The sequence below is a fragment of the Penaeus japonicus genome, unplaced genomic scaffold, assembly GCF_977035675.1.
Source record: "Penaeus japonicus unplaced genomic scaffold, GWHDUDI00000001_assembly GWHDUDI00000029, whole genome shotgun sequence".
NCBI lineage: Eukaryota > Metazoa > Arthropoda > Malacostraca > Decapoda > Penaeidae > Penaeus > Penaeus japonicus.
In genome coordinates, this window is record NW_028234431.1 from 27,703,638 (window position 1) to 27,708,637 (window position 5,000).

General features: G+C 37.2%; 1 non-coding gene across 1 annotated transcript; it reads left to right on the forward strand.

The window, feature by feature from the left end:
• The first annotated feature begins 1,938 nt into the window (after positions 1-1,938).
• On the forward strand, positions 1,939-2,010 carry TRNAD-GUC (transfer RNA aspartic acid (anticodon GUC)). The gene has a single exon. It is a non-coding gene; the product is annotated as a tRNA-Asp (tRNA).
• Positions 2,011-5,000: the final 2,990 nt, after the last annotated feature.

Consider the following 5,000-nt stretch of genomic DNA (forward strand, 5'->3'; position numbering starts at 1 on the left):
TTTGTGATTTTTTTTTTTTTTAATGCATTTTCATATCAAGATTCTGCATATTCTCTGTATAGATTAGATACTAGAAATCAGATTTTTAATTTCTAATAAATTTTCTGATATCTAACAGAAAGCTGTTTTCAGGGCGTTTGGGTTTCGAAAGCAAGATCCAAAATGAAACCCATTGTTTGGTAGTATAATGGTTAGTATCCCACCTGTCACACAGGTTATCGAGGTGCGCTGCGAAGGATCAGGTTTTCAACCTTCGTTGGTCATTTTATATGACTGTGAAAAGTTTATTAATGTCAAAGTCAAATGTTATCACCGATTTAATTTCGTGTTTTATGATTTTACTTGTTAAAAATCCTATTGCATCAGCTCTCCATCACACTTTTTCATCCTTATATATGATGTTTATTTACTACAGCTACAATTGTATCGGATCTTAAGCTTCCGCTAGAAATTTCATATTGATGGAAATAGATCCAGACGATTGTCATTCTTAATTACAATCATACAAACATCTTTATATTATAAATGTAAAGTTCAGATATTAACAAATGCTGCGTATTAGCAATTGTAAAAACTACGGATTCTATGTTTTTTTTAATGTAAAATCAACAATAAATGAAGCTAGTATAAACAACTGATATATCCAAAAGTCAGAAATCAGATGATAGAAACTATTAACTGATTACGCGTATAAGCGATGTTTGATTATTAATCATTAATTTGATCTCATTGTATTTGGTTTTCGAAAACATGGGCCTATTAGAAATTAAAGTCGGTAGTATAGTGGTTGGTAGCCCCGCCTGCGTGAAACACAATTTGAACGCTCATTGATTGTTTTATGGGATTCTTAAAATGCTTATTATTAATATAAGCCTATGCAGGCACCTATTAATTATTACATCATCTCGCCATGATTCTGATAGAAAAATTCCTATTGATGGGTATAGATATAGATGATTAATTTGATTTACAGCAAAATGATGTAGAGCAGAAGTAGCAAAAGAAGAACTCTTCATCATATTTGGTGAGATAAAACGAATGTAAAAATCTTTATGTCGATCAGAAAGATTATCATATATAAAGAAAACATTGCCTAATCTCAATTTTAGACACTACAGATAAGATAAATATATAATAAACAAATTTTCCGAAGGAGGATCACTTGCAAATAATATTTCCAAAACTCAAATGTAAGATAGTAGAGAGAGAGAACAAATGACATAGATGAGATCTAACAGAAAATTTTATTGCATTTGGGTTTCAAAACCATGGCAAGGGGATGCCAAGTTTTCGGTAGTATGATAGTGAATATTCCCATATATCAGGCAATAAACCGGGTACAGTTATACGCCGTGGATTTGAAAATTTGGACTCTCTTTGGTTATTTAATATGATTTTGTGAAAAGCTCGTTAATATTATAATTATGCGTAAGCAACCATCAGTTATTGTTTTCTGATTTTAATTTTCACAGCTACGATTGCATCAGCTCTCCTTGTTTCTGGTATTTCCTAAAAATACAGATGGCGAAATAGATTATATGGGGGGGGGGGGACTAGGACATGTATAACAAAGTATTTACGATAAATGAGTTTATATCATATTTGGTAAATGAAATGAGAAAATATTTTGACTTGTCATTCTTCATCAGAATCTTCTAAGTCTTCATATTATTGACATTGGATTCAGATATATAGGATTTTCTACATATTCTTTATTTTAAATGCTATGGACAATATATATAAAAATATATCCATTCTACTAATTTTCTGATGACAGATCAACAGTAAATAAAGATAATAAATGCAAATGATATATTGAGAACTCATATGTAGGACAAAAGAAACTACAAATTTATATATATTTAAGATAGCAAATGATTTATGGCTGAAATATAAATTATATTTGGGTTCCAACTTTTTTTCATCCTGATATCCAATTCCTCGGTAGTATAGTGGTTAGTATCCCCGCCTGTCACGCGGGAGACCGGGGTTCGATTCCCCGCCGGGGAGGAATATTTTTGGATATAATCAAAATTAAGAAGTGATAGAATCCATAAAGTTATATATAGAGAAGGGAGAAAATGACATATGATTAAAAATGTTCAAATCATCTAATTGAATATAATTTCTTTACATTCTGGTTTCGAAAATTTATGATGTTTACTTCCTCGGTAGTATATTAAGCCTCACTGCGTAATATTATACGATCATGTATTGTATATATTTGTAAACAATTTTTTTAGTTATGAATTCTATTTCATACTTCAACTTATGCATTAGCTCTCCATGGTTTTAATAGAAAATTGCATAGTATGAATAACTACAGATTACTTCTTTAATTTTGCAGAACAAAAACTTTGACAGAAAAAGCATACATATTTTTTTCTTAATGAAAAAAAAGCTTTCTATTGTGTCCAAGACTTGCTTGCCCAGACTCCATGATGGGTTTTATTTCAGAGGGAGGTAGTTTCATGCAACATACCTTGACTTTTCCCTTTCTCTTGTAGTCGCTCATTGTAGAACTAGTCTCTCTTTTTTTTTTCGTGTGTGTGTGTGTGTGTGTGTGTGTGTGTGTGTGTGTGTGTGTGTGTGTGTGTGTGTGTGTGTGTGTGTGTGTGTGTGTGTGTGTGTTTTACTGTTTAAGAGTTATTGCAGTTGACTAAAATTGTAGTATATGATCCATATCAGCTCTTTTTTTATTACTATTTTTATTTTTTTAATTCTCAGTGTGATAAATGCATTGCTGTTTTACAGAAGGAAAAACAACAATTTTATTTTTTCGTATATGTGTACTGTCATGAACGATTACGAAACATATAACCATCTACAATGAAAATAACATGAAGAGGTAAGGAAGAGGAAGGAAACTTGTGCTTATGGCTGAGTACCACAATGAAAGACATCCCTCCTAGCACAGGGGCACATTGTAGACATTGGGCATGGTTTGAGTCACCTTCCTCCTCTCGTTCTGCCTGCACATCCTTCATCTGCGGTATTTAGAGCAAGAGGTCAGCAACTTTCTATATGCCATCGCTCTATAAAAATAGTGCTTGCTAGAGGCCATAGATGGGTGCCATTCAAGGCTCTCTCTCCTGCTGGTGCTAGAAGAAAGTGATGAAATCTAGGTTTTGGATGTTAGGTGAAACCCATTTTGCTTAATATTACGGCAATTATAGTAATTACGACTGCAGTTGTCATCATAACACAATAAAATAGCACAGTGATCCAAAATCCCCGAACGTCATGACGCCCTTCGTCAGGCCAGAGCTCTTGCGTCATGCATGTTAATAGGTTAACAGAGTCTGATAATATTGTCAAGCTCAAGACAGAGAACTTGATCAAGATTAACGCCCACATCAGAGGTGGAGGGAGTCCATGCCCCTGATCAATGATTGCTCCTTGAGCTCAATCTATGTTAGCACCCTAGCCAATTATTTGCAAAGAACACCCAGAGCTTGTTGATGAGATGCAGTAATGCAAGCTTAGCTCACCTTCAAGTCACATAAGGGAAATGATGGAGTAAGAGATTCCGTCACATCCCGGGGCTTATTGAGAACTGGTCTTATATATTCTTCAATCCATCAGAGTGAACATGCTATATCAGGCTCGATCACCTTATCTCTGTTAAGGGCAAGCCTGCCTAAAAACAGTCATTCTTAGCTTGCCCCCAACTCTGCTGGTAGACCAGTATTACCTGTTCCAACATAAAACTCAAGTGCCAGCCTATCTGCCTCAGTTTGGGGATCATGATGTGTATGCCTGGGGACTGTCTCATCTATGGCATTTGCCAGTCTGCCGCCTAGTATGCTCAGCAGCACAAATGGGTGATACCCTCAGAAGCAAGCAGTCTCCTCCTTTACATTCTACTGAAGCATAACATCCTTTTTCTTAGATCGAATGGTTGTGAACAGAAGACCATTCCTTGTGGAGAAGTTATTGGTATTTCACCAGTGGAAGAATCCGTGTTAGGTGGCCAGGCCAAGTAGCTAACAGAGTTCAGGCAGGAAGACTGAGTGTAGCAGTCGCCTGTTCTCACAGGGCAGTGGTTGATGTAGCCTAGGATTGGACAAGAGCCGAGAAAGTGGCCACATCATGGAGCTTATAGTTAACGCCAAGGAGGGGTACCTTGATGTCAGCGATAATGAAATCCCACGAGAAGCGACGGTTGGTTGCTTGAATACGTTTGGTTGTTGCAGGTGCTGTAGGAAGGGATCCCGCTTCCATTGGCAGCGACGAGCTTGATGTTGGATGGGCGCCTATTGGTTGATATTGCGGGAAGATAGAGCAAAAGGCACCCGTACCGATATGAAACTTGCGGCAGTATACAGGATAAATGATATAAAATCCTTGTCCTGAGGTGCAGAGGGCGTGAATGCCTGTGGGAGTGTGGGTCTTGGGTGGCAATGGTTTCTCTGTCATGTATGGCAGATCGTATGGATGGAGGAAGGTATTGCAACCACAGCTCGCCATGGTTCATTAGTTGCAGAATCATGAATTGGCAGCCTAGTAAGAGTTTGCATTTCAGTCTAGGCTTATGGGCTGTGTTGTCGCGGTTGCTGTGGGATTCTGAGGAATCATTGAGCAGAGTGATGGCGGAAAGCATAAACTACAGGAGATACCTCTTGAGGTTCTCATAGCTGACACCATCGTCTTTTTTGTCCCACGCCGATATTTAAGGGAAAATTTCCTCTGGGATGTTTTCTAGCACATAATTAGTTTTGGTATGGCTATCAGTGACTTTCCTGAGTTAGTACTGGACTTCGGCTCGCTGGAACCATGGGAGAGGTTCTTGTCTTGAGATAGGTGACACTTAAAATACCATTAGTAAGGGCTGATGTTCGACTATTAATGGAATAGTCTAACAAAATATTTCCAGTTTTAATGTGGGATAGGGCATCTGCAGCCTAGTTGTCAATACCTGGCATGTCAAAGGTATGAGCTATTATCAATGGATTCTTGAGAATAGGGCATAGGTTTGTGATTGGCTCCAATGAGGATGT